At 41.6% G+C, this 12,620-nt stretch overlaps 1 protein-coding gene across 1 annotated transcript in view; it reads left to right on the forward strand.

Annotated features, from left to right (window-relative positions):
- Positions 1 to 12,620, forward strand: part of tspan9a (tetraspanin 9a) — a 154,940-nt gene that overhangs the window by 21,594 nt on the left and 120,726 nt on the right. Inside the window, exon 2 of the mRNA XM_083917118.1 lies at positions 9,080 to 9,136. The gene's annotated coding sequence lies outside the window, so the exon portion shown is untranslated. The remainder of the gene's footprint in view (positions 1 to 9,079; positions 9,137 to 12,620) is intronic.

Consider the following 12,620-nt stretch of genomic DNA (forward strand, 5'->3'; position numbering starts at 1 on the left):
CAATCATACCTCAAATATCTCAAATCCTTTTGGAATCCCATGCAGTGTTTGAATTCCTGAGCTGAGCAGAACACAGGGCTGTGAACTTTACCGACTGGTGATGATATGCCTTTGTCGATGATGAAATGGATTTTGTTAGGTCGTGGGTGGTGACAGCTCATCCCATTGGCATTTGAACATTTGCTCCATTCCCAATTCGCAGTGATCTCGGGTGAGTGTGTTTCCAAAAATGTGTGTCTGAGTTGATGGGTGCACAGCTGCACCTCTCCTCTGCATGAGTGTGTCCTAACAGATGCTGTAGCATGTCTGTGTGCCTTTGGGGGGAGACAGAGGAATTCTGGCAAAGTGGACACTGCAGATGCCTCTGATTGCATGCTGGATCAGGAAGGAAATACCTCTAGGACGAGGACAGAGGATCAACAGCTAGAGCCTGCTGGGCCAATCTGACATGGCTTCTGCGTTGAATACAGTCAAACCATACCCATGTGGGCAACCTAGGCATGTAGGCACTTGCACACACCAGGGACATCAGACCTGGGTCTGATCCAAGTCCCTGGTGATGATTGCACACGATGGCCGCTGTTTATCTACTGGCTGAGGTGATAATCTGCTCTCATGACTCTCCTGAGACTTTAAACCTTCTCTTGTGCATGAAAGTCACGGTTGGCCTGGGCCACAGGGGGATAGTCGAATGGGGGGTTTGCAAAGTGGAAAACTGAAGCTATTTGCTGAAGCAGGGCCTCGGGGGAAGGTTGAGTGCCTAAGGATATGTCCAGCATTGAGGAGATCTGCAGCCCCCAATCTGTATGCAGTTGGGTGTGAGGATCAATGAGATCAAGGAATCTTCTGAACGTTTTTCTTAAATACATTGCAAAATTGTTGACCTACATTCATTATCAATGGAAGCAAACTAGTGTTGTCCAAATGTTTGTCATTTTGCACAGATTAGGTGCCTTCGCTGCTTCAGGGAAACATGGAACTAACAACCAGTGATGCAATGGCAGGATGGGCCAAAAGGCTGGGGAGTGCATATGTATAAATATATACGTATGTATATGTGTAAATAAAAGCATAGTATCAGTATACTGGCATTTGACACAGATAACCTGGCAGTGGGATGCCAATTAAACACAGAGGGTTTGGACTCTGCATGTGATCATTTGCAGTCTGCAGGCTTGCAAACCTCCCTTGTGAAAGCACAGGTCTGCAGTGATAGTATGTAATTTTTGGATTCATCCATCAGCACTTAACTGATGCATCGTGATGCATGTAGAATGAGCAAATTGCATGTACTGACTGATGTTTCTAGACATCATCTCATTAAACAGTCTACTGAAATATTGGATTGTTGTATTTCACTCGCTATAATGTAACTCTGTATCCTTTTTGTGCTTCATTCTGAATTTATTTTGCATTCATTTTTTATTCTGCATCCGTCCTCGGAGTCCATCTGTTTATTTACCTCCCACGCACCAGCTCCTCTCAGACACTGACACTGTGGAGAAAAACGAGGGGGGTGAAAACAAAAATATTTATCTGACAAGATGTCTTTATTGTAAACACACTGATTATGCTTTTCGGAGTTTATGGCGTAAGGCACTAACCCTGATTTACGTAGGAGGTAAAACCATAACCTGTACCTTGCATTTAACTCCTCCCTCAAGGTTGGAGACACACAACAAAACCACAAACTGCACAATCATCATCATCTCTGACATCGTCTCAACACAATTATCCAATTGTAAGCTTCAGAAAGCAAATTATAGCAGGGTGCTTTAATTGGACTGCACACCCTAAGTGTAAAGAGAATGGAGAGCATTTAGCTCTTATGCAGCTCTTGCTATCTTGATGACAAAGCAGAACCTTGCTGCAGGGTGTACAGGCCAGTTTTAATGTTTGGAGATTAGTTTTCCTTTCTTTGCCCAATGAGAGGCTAATCGTCAATAATCACAACAAGCCTGCCTGAGGGCTCGTCATACAGTATCTCCCTCTTTCCTTTAACATTGTTTGCAATGCACCACATTTCCCAATGAGATAGCCATCTGTTCCACAGCCGCTACATATCCTGCTGGAAACCTAAACTTAAAGACAGTTTTCAAGGGCAAGCGTTCTCTTCTCACAAAAGGCTTTTGTATACTTACAAGGAGAATGTAGCTGTGAAAGGTTTTTAGCCAATTTGTCAGGCCAATATACCACAAGTCTGTTTATTTAGTTTTATTCTGTCCTTGTTTGTGTCTTGTGCCATTTTGTGGGTCTTGTTAGGTGAGGAGTTTTTAATTGGCTCATTTTAATTTTAACCTGGCTCCCATGGCCCCATCTATTTCCAGTTCTTGGCTGTTTGAAACCCACCATAATTCTGCAATGCCACGCACATACATGCATACACACATACACACATACACACCCACCTCACATACAGAAAAAGGCAAACCTTATTATTATTAAGGAATGGCATGAATGCTTCAGTACTTGATTCGGAGTCAGTTCAACATATTAAGTGCTTCTATCACGCTTCTTTTTTTTCTTGCAATATTTTACTATGATGTGCTTCTCTGACAGGTGGCCCCTGCCAGCCGCCAAACTAATATGTACCGAAATATTATAACCTAACAACACGCTCAGAGTTATTTTTTGCATGGATGTTCCGACCAGGCATAACGTCGCTTGGCTACCCCATAATTGAATTATCCACACAACGTTGGCTACAGTAGATGTATGGGTAGTAAGGTAACAAGTCAATTTTACATTGGCTAACAAAATGACAGCGTGAATAAACATGAATATAAGTGTAATCCATTAATTTGCCGTTTTCATTTTCATCTGCAGTGGTGGTTGTCTAACAGTAAAAGCAACAACTCTCATGATCCTACGCTACTTCGAGACATAATCCAATTTTTTTGCGGGTACTCCTTGGTAATGCAAGTACTTTATAATGGAAATACCTTAAAATGGCCATCTATATTATTCTGACCTATATTATGAACGTTTGGCTGATGCCCATACATATCAGCTCAATTTGTGGCCTATTCTACGGTCGTCTTTTTGAAATGAGTGGTAAAATACCGCAGCTGTAGTGATGATTTGCCCACCCATGGCGTTGTGTGTTCATCTGCGAGGCTTTCACAGATAAATGATGTTGCGTGAGTTGACATTTGGGCTGATGAGATGGAGCAGAGCTGTCATAACTCTTCCTCACCAGTACACCATGAACCTTGGCCCACAGCTGACCCCTGAACCCCTTCTAACAGCAAATACATATGATGAGATGCAGAGGCAGCTTTTGCCATTTCATTTGTCAATTAAAGGAGAGCTGATTAATAGTGACTCAGAGTAAATTTCCATTATTCCTTCCTTCATAAGCGGAAACAGAGAATGGAAATTTTCAGTTTATACCAGCAAGCTGAATAGAAACCTTCCCATTGACAGCCCAAACTCTATTTACTCTCTGTTCCATTTGCAACTGAAGGTGTGTCCTGTACTGTAGCTGTTTAGGAAGTAATTGCATGGTTAAGGCTGCCCATTGAATTATGTCCTGACTCTTATGATTCAGCTCCTGCAGAAACCTCCAGGCATGTATCTCATCACTCAGCAATGCCACGCAGTTTGGCACACTGCCAGAGCCTACAGTAAGCCCCCCTCAACTTCACTTCCACACACATCAGCCTGGCCAAGCCACCCAATGTCTTGAATTACACAGCGATTCCCTCTGATAAGTACCTGCGCCTTAGTCATGCAGATTTCACGATGGAAGTTGTATGGATTCCATACAGGGCTGTAAGTACAGTACAAGAAAAGACAAAGCTAAGCTGTCTGCTTCAGCCCAAGATCCCCCTGTTTCCCGTTTTTCATTTTCACATCCCTGTGGTGCCAGAAGAACAGTGTGTGTGTGTTTGTGTGTGTTGCATGGGTGCGCTTGTTTGCTCAAGCGTCTACGCTGCTTGTACCCTCTATGGAAGGGGATCCTTTTTGGATCCTTTCCAGCATTCCTGGATGGAGGCGTCATGCCCCATCCCACTGTGAGCTATGGCGCGAAGGGGCGAAACCAAGGCCCAACAACAATCGAAGAGACGAGAGACTGAGAGTTCCGATCTTACTAGTGCAGCTGTCATGTATTTGGAAAGTAAAGTTTTCTCCCCCTTAGTGCTGTCGAGCGGGATTAAGCCAGAACTGCATTTACTGTGGGGAAGTTTTGGCCTGAGAAACCTTGTCATGTGTAAAAGCGAATAACAGGGAGGGGATGATGGCGGAAGAAATTGATCTGAGAAGGCAGATATGGAGGAACAACTGTTGGGTGCAAACCATATTCTTTATAAGAGAAGTTCACGTAGCATCCAGGTCTGAAAAGTGAAGCCACTCTGTAAGTGCCTGAAACCTATATTCTTTCTAATGGCTAGCAGAGGGGCAAACTCCCTTGGTTGTCTATGAAAAAAATACCCTACTTCTCACTTGATTTAATACCTCAGTAAACATTTTCCTAATGAGTTTATGGTCTCAATCGCTAGTTAAGAGTCTTCTTAAATGCAGCTAAATGCAACATGAAGTTTATTTTGTAAATGATGGTCCCATTTAAAGTTAATTAGACGATAAAGCAGGCACAAATGGTAAACTTGAGGCTTAAAAATGGTAGTCCACCAACCAATGGGTGACGTCCCGATTGCTACGTCCACTGCTTTTAAACAGTCGATGGAGCAAATGCCTTATGGAGGAAAAGAGAGAAGGGAGGAAGAGAGATGGAAAAAGGAGGGGGAAGATATGAAGAGTCATTTTAACATCAGACCTGGATTACCCTTAGGGCTGTGTTAACAGCAGAATCAGCAGTATGGCAACTGCAGTACACAGTAGATTTCTTACACACACACACACAGACACACACACACACACACACACACACACACACACACACACACACACACACACACACACACACACACACACACACACACACACACACATACAGGCTTGTGAGGCAATGGTCAGAACCTTAGGAACCTCAGGCTTAGCTAAAAAGCAATCAATAGCCTGTTAACTCCGTAAAGATTGATACCTTCATTTTGTCCGAATGTGTGCAATTCCGCATTCTTCATTCTTCATTTAAATTTTACTGTCACCTAAAAATACTGCACATGGAACAGAGATCAAGCATTGTAGCATTTCAATTTATGCAAAGCAAAAGCAGATTGAGTGTGGAATGGATGGCACGCTTTTTGCAGCATGTTGTTCATAATCCTTACAGGGTGTTAAACCTTGGATGGCATGAGTAATGTCGGCACAGTAAAGCTCACAAAAAAAGCCCAAACAGCCTGCACACTAATTTCAGTAAATGCTTTAAAATTTGACTTTCGGCATTTCTTAGGAAAGAATGTCTGAAATGAATCTAATCAAGCGAGTGTGCGACACTGCTGCACTAGTGGGCCTAAAGTACTATTGTCAGCCAATTGTCAATTTTTATGACCGTATAAAATCTTTTAATGTATACCTTTTTATATGAACATTTCATCTTGAATGCTACCATTACCCAGAGCCATTGTGCACAAGGCTTGTCTTGGCGGCAATGGTGCAATTCCTGAACACTTGTCTGCCTCAGTAAGAGGAGAGCCAGACGTTCTCAGCTGACTTGCTGATGTGTGCCAGTGCTGGGCGACACCGCCTCATTCACAGCTGTGTGCGCTCTGTACACACCACAGCTGCAGGGCTCTGCTCTCTCCCATGAGACAAATGATACCCCATTACCACACACAGCCCAGCAGCGGCTTTTCAACGCCTCTGCCCCCGCTTTCTTATTAAAACAAGATTTGTTTTTGCTCTCCTCAATGGAAGGTCAGATATTGTACTTCCATTGTGTAAAAAAAAAATAAAAGAAAAGTGTCCCTCTGAGTGTAAAATTTGATTTTTTTACATTCTTGATTCGTCTCACGGAACAGAGGACTGTATGTGTTGGAATGCCAAGGTCATGTTTCTTCTCTTGTCGGATCTTGAAAAATTGTGTTTTAATGCTACCATGCAAAGACCCATACAACTGCAAGAACACTCTCCACAGTGTAAAACAGAACGCCATGTATGTCTCTCAAGATAACTAGCTATCATCATGGTTGCTGCAGGATGTCACGGAGGCACACATTCACTTGTACACACATGCTCCATCTGCTGTATACACACACAAACAGGGTAAAGGGCCACAGATGGTAAATATAGCTCATAGGGGGTGAGTGATCACATCTCAAGCCAAATTACAGTCTGTTTATAGCTATAGGAACATTACTAACTCTGCTGTATGATGCCTGATGACCAGAAAGTAACATCCATCTCCGGAGCGTGACTTACTATGGAAAAAGTGTTCCAATGTTGTGCTAAATAAATGCTGACAGTCATCTTTTTTCCATGGTCGCTGTTTAAAGTTGGCTGTCCAGTTGGCTGTCCTCAGTCCCCCAGATACAAGGAAAGAAGCAAGCTAGTAATGATGAGGACTAATGATGTAATTTAATTATATCTGTCTTTTTATACAGTGCACCAATGGAGCCTTAATTGATCGTGCCTGCTAATGAGAGGAACAAACTTTCTTTTTTTTATGCCTGCTGTGTAACTCTGGTTTGTTCTGTACAGCGGGTTGGCACGTCCTCGCTCTATTGATCCCTCCGTTTCTTCCCGTCTTCCTCTAATATCTCTGTTTCCTTATTATCTATCAGTCCTCACCTTCTGCCACACTCTCACACAGTATTCTCCTCTCACTACTTACCTTTCTTTGTGTTTCTCTCCCCTATTGTCGCTGGCCACCCAGCCACACAGTTCTTTTCACTCTCCACCTGACCTGAGGTATTTTGATGTATTCAATCTTTTTTATAAATAATTGAAAAACCTGAAGCCGGTTCATTCCGTCTCGCTGTTGTCTTTATACAATAAATGTGTTTTTAATGAAAAGAGGTTCTGGAAAGATAGAAAGGTTTATTGTAAGGATATACTGTGGGCCATCATTTCTCCCCATCAATCAAGCTCAGAAACTTCAGGCATTATACTTGAATGGACATTGACTTTGCAATGTCCGCCAGCCCAAACCTCCTCCTGCATACATATGAACATTTCAGCTCTTCTCAAAACACACAAAGGTAAACCTTCAATAGACTGTGCATAGAAATCGAAGAAATTTAGAACTGCCACAGCTATCCTTGTAGAGAACATGGCATTTCCATACAGGAAAAGCCCCTTTGGCACTAATATATTCCATTGGCCTTCAGTGAGCTTATGCAACATTTTCTACAACAGATAGAGGGAAACTTTAGCCACCATTCCTCACAATAAAATGGAAATGAAAGCAGCGGCTGTGCCCTCGTAAGTCATCCTGTGGGAAGAAAAGTGACCCCTCTTGTACAAGATTGAGGCGCTAAATCAGCCTGCAGACACCTCCTGCTCCTCTCATCTGAAGGTGCTTCTGGAGAACCATCATTCATGCTCGGGCGCAAGAGCAGCACTTTGATATTCAGTGTAGCTTTCTTTGGTTGTGCGGCTCTGTGTGCCTGTGTGTTTTTGTATGCCTGCATGCGTTTGATCTCAGTAGTGTGCTTGACAAAGATAGCATTGAAATATAAAGAAAGAGAATTGCATATGTGCACTGCCACATACCAAGTGCAAAACAGACAATTGCATTTGCTTGCAAGACTCGCCCTTTCACCTCCAAATGTTTCCCCGTGCTTTTGTTGTGACTTGGCTTTCTAATGAAACAAGGTCAAAGTCACAGCTTTATTGTCTTGAATGAGGCTCAGACCAGCTTGGCTGACCGATCTGTAAAATCATAGGGAGACAACTGAAGTGTACTGCTGTGTAACCTGGTGTAAACACACTCTACCTGAGGTCGGGCTGTGTACGCTCTTCAGATTTTAAATTAGACCTCCAGGCTGTTCAAATAAAAGTCTAGGTTTTTATATTTTTATTGTTGGGTACATTCTTTTTCTCTAGGACATTATAATTCAAGGGGTGGTGAAGGTAGGGAAAACCATCTAATATGAGAATGACCACTAGTAGACTAATTTCATAAATAAAGCCTTAAATAAAAATAAAGTAACATAAGTATTAGGGATGCAAATTATTGAGTAATTAATTAATCGATAGTTGTTTCATCTTATCGATCGATGATCGATTAATTGATAAGCGGCAAATCTTCTGAGAAGCTGAATTTCCCTCTGAATAGGTTAACTGTATAGACCTTTTTAATGGAATTCCATTACTAGGCAACAGCCTTGGTCCTTGTTAACTTCCTGTCAGCTGATTTCGTTCACATTCACTGCAACAGGAATCAAACTTGAACACATTTAGAATGTTTACAACTTTGAAAAGGTCTATACGTAACATAAAATGCTAGACTAACTTTTTTCACTAGTAGCACTTTGGCCCCCAACTGAAAATTTTAGGAGCACACACGGTAAATCAATATGAGATGCAGATATTACAATGTGCTGTTTCAAATTCAGTGTGACATTTTTATTGTGCTCTTTTGAAGATGCAAGATAGAAGGTACACCGGCAGCACCATCACTGTCATGACAGTACAATATTAAAAACATATACCATACATTCAGAATAAGGGATGTGACGAGACGATACATGATATTAAGCCCACGAGAATGAGACACAACGAGATTTTAACACTAAACTTTGACACTAAAATTGTTCTTGTGTCAGCCGCGGTGTAGCCTACAGTTCTCAGGGGGAAAAAAATACTCCTGTTGTAGCCTGATGTTAACGAGACGAAACTGCGGGAGTTCACGTCTTAAAGTGGCTCCATACTGCAGTCCGTTTTGGCCTCTTCATGCTGTCAGTGTACTGCTTCTAGTTTGTCTTGTCATTGTCGTCTGAGCCCTGTTCCCACGTGTGCGTCAAGTACGCCTGGCGTCAAGTGTTCCCTCACGTGGACTGGCGGGGAATTATGGGTTCAAAACGCAATTAATTGCATTTTTTTTTTTAATTGAGTAATTTCTTATCGACAATTAATCGATTAATTGTTTGCATACCTAATAAGAATCATACTTCAAACACAAGGTTTTAGTAACCCTACGGGCAGAAACTGACTGCATCACTGTTTTTCTTTTTAGACTTTTGACCTCCACAGCTTGCTGTTGCTCCTCCTACTTCTCATCCTCCTAGGAAAGGTAAGATTTTTGCTTCCACCGGCCACACCCCTCCTCCATCTGCTTTGACAATCTGTTAACATCGCAGCAAAATTAAACTGTGAGCCTCTAATTACCCAAGAGGATTGATTAGCAATCCTCCTTGTATATCTCATGTGTATTGCTCTGTTTACTCAACAAGCCCCCGTTGGATGGGAGCCACTTTAGCACACATAACATTTCTTTAATTTCAGCCTACATTGTTGCACCTGGGATTGCTCTGCACACAGCGTTGATTAAAATACAGATGTAGCAAGGGGGATGATCTTGCGCAGATTACAGTAGTCGAGTAGACTCTGATAGATGTGAGGGTGAATACCTTTTTCCTGGAAGTGTAGGGGCCAAACTGCATTGTACCTTTATCTGTTTTTCAAAGAGAAGCCAAGCTCAAAGGGGCTAACTAAAATTAGCCAGGAAACAGATAACCTGTGCCTTGAGATCAAAGCGGGGCTGAACTGTCAGGCTCTTCGATGGCGCCTGTGGTGACAGAGGCAGTAGAAGAAGGAATGTAGAGCGACAGAGACACCGAGATGGGCAGCGAGTGAGAGATGCTGCAATGCTATTCATGTAAGGGGATGAGTGTTCAAGAGGCACTGTATCGAGGTGTAAAGTTCCACGCCAGGAGATTATTCACAAGGGGGTTTGGATTGAAGGGGTCAAGGTTTTGTGTGCTGTACATCACACTCTCACTCCCACACTGCATTTCTGTTACCCATAAATCTTAGCATCCCACAAGGCTTTACGGTGAGCAGGTATTTTAGAGGGCTACTTTTCATCATTATGCTTCTATGTTGTGTTGCATCCTTGGATCTGTTAGATCTTACTGACTGTTGCCGGGACTGTTTATCCAGGTCCTGGTTGTGGAAGTAGTAAGATTCTTGACTTCAGTTGTTTCCACTTATTGCTTTTTTAACTTGCTAAGCCATAGAAAAAAGTAGCCTGACTGTTTCAAATGTGACCAATTGAAGTAATTCAAACTGGATATCATTTTTTCATCATTAACTATATCAAATACTGCATATTTGTTTTTTACAATATGTTATCTTTATAATTGAAATGTCTTTATTTACCCTGAATTGTAGTCTGTATGTGTATTACTAGTGGCAGAAGCATATTTAGCACTGTCGCCTCACAGCAAGAGGGTTGCTGGTTCGAATCCGGGCTGGGGCCCTTCTGTGCGGAGTTTGCATGTTCTCCCCGTGTCTTTGTGGGTTTTTCCAGGTTCTCCGGTTTCCTCCCACAGTCCAAAGACATGCACGTGTTAGGTTAATTGATGACTCTAAATTGCCCATAGGTGTGAATGTGAGTGTGAATGGTTGTCTGTCTCTGTTACCTGTGATAGACATGCGTCCTGTCCAGGGTGTACCCCACCTCACACCCGATGTCAGCTGGGATCGGCTCCAGCCCCCCTGTGACCCCGATAGGGACAAGCGGTTGAAGATGGATGGATGGAACAATTTATTAGTTACTTTTAGCTAACCATTTCTACAGTTTACCGATTTCAACAGTTTTCATTTACTTTAGCTATCTATTAATGAGTAACCATTTCTTATTTTTACAGTTTAAACCCCTCTGCTCATTAATGTTCATGCACCCTAAATTGTAATGTGGTATTCAAGTTCTACAGCTTTAACTGCTTCAAATTATAATAATTTATATTGAGCTACACAATATTTCCATGTATTTCCTGGTACCTGGGTTACAAGTACCACTGATTGGAAATTAATGCCTTTTACAACTAAAAATAACAATCCCACAATGTAAAGAGGTAGTATCATCACCAAAATGTCCAAGTAAGTGCAAGTACTCTACATTTAATAATGTGGAGTGAACTCATTCTGTTTGTAATATAATATTTGACTTAACTTGTATAATTGTCAGATAAATGTAATGGAGTAGAAGGGTTATTGGTAGGGATGTCCGATAATATCGGCCCACCGATATTATCGGCCGATATTGAGTTAAAAATGTAATATCGGGAATTATCGGTATCGGGTTTTTACATCCGATGTTAGTTCTGTAGGCTTCAGCATTTCCGAGTGTACCTGAATGCAACACGGGCCGTTTACAGGCGCGTGCTTGATGACGTATAACAACAACAACACGCTTCACTCGTAGGTTGCTAACCGTGGCTAACAAGCTTCAGCTCTCCCGGTGCATGAGATGTCCGTGGTTTGAAAGTATTTCCAAGTGTCATCTACTAACAGTATATGTGCGCTTTGCAATGACTGCAAGGCGTTGGTTATGAGAGGAGGAAACAAGGCGTCTCCCTTTAGAACATCACATTTGATCACCCACCTCAAGAAGATTCATGGGGAGTGATAAGCTACATTTCTCAGTCACAAGTGTTTCTCAGACCAGTGCTTACCTGAACTGTACAGCGTTGTTTACCGTCACGTCGAGAAGCTAATTTCTGGTGCTGTATCCGTTAGATCCAATACAGGTTAGCATGTTGAGCTTAACTGCTAATTTATTGATTGTATTATTTGCCAAGTTACGGCTCTGTCGTTACTCAGTCTGGAAAAAGAAAACTAAGTTTGTTTACTACTCTGGACTGAAGCTATGCATCTTCCTTGTTGTAATGTTGTCTGTAGTGTTGTTTGAGGCAAAATATTCTCTCTAAAAACACAAACAAATAAATGAATGGCCCTTTTTTCAATAACTTATTTTGTACAGACTGTGTTTACATTTGAAAAGCCATGTTGCATTTATGTATGCATCCAGTGGGGCATCACATAAAATGAGGCATAATGTGTTAATTCCATAATAGGTGATATGTGATGAATTTTGGTGTAAAAAGGCTGCATATATCGGTATCGGGTGATATCGGTATCGGAAATTAAGGGTTGGACAATATCGGAATATCGGATATCGGCAGAAAAGCCAATATCGAGCATCCCTAGTTATTGGTTTTAAGTAGCCTCGGTTTCAGTAAATCCTTTTTCATAACAAAGTGAATTTCTCCTTGAAGGATCAATATAATGTTAATCTTGCCATCTTGTTATTGATTTCCTGCTTTAATTAAGCATTGCAGACTTTGGTAGCAAATCAATTTTATTCAGGCTAAACCGATCTAATAAATTGCTCAGATAGAGCAATGTGATAATGCCAATTCCATATTATTCAAAGCTATAGCATTAATATTGTGAATAAAGGATTAACAAGTACATTTTTTTATGATCATTTGTATTTAATTAAAGTGGCTCTTCCAACCGCTGTTTGCTTTTCAAAGCGCAGAAATGATTTACATAGCAACACAAGATAATGCAAAATCAGATGATAGTGTTACGGTTTCAGATGTGGCTTTGACGTTGATGTGTCCAGATACATCTCTTTTGACTGAATTAGTATCTACATGTCTGGAGCCAGCTGTATCTGGCTTGTCCCTTTTCACACCATTGATGGTTAACTGAGTTTCTGTGCAGCAAAAAATACAGAGAGACTGAGAAGGACCATAAGGCTTGTG

This window comes from Echiichthys vipera (assembly GCF_963691815.1).
Source record: "Echiichthys vipera genome assembly, chromosome: 7".
Classification (NCBI taxonomy): Eukaryota; Metazoa; Chordata; class Actinopteri; order Perciformes; family Trachinidae; genus Echiichthys; species Echiichthys vipera.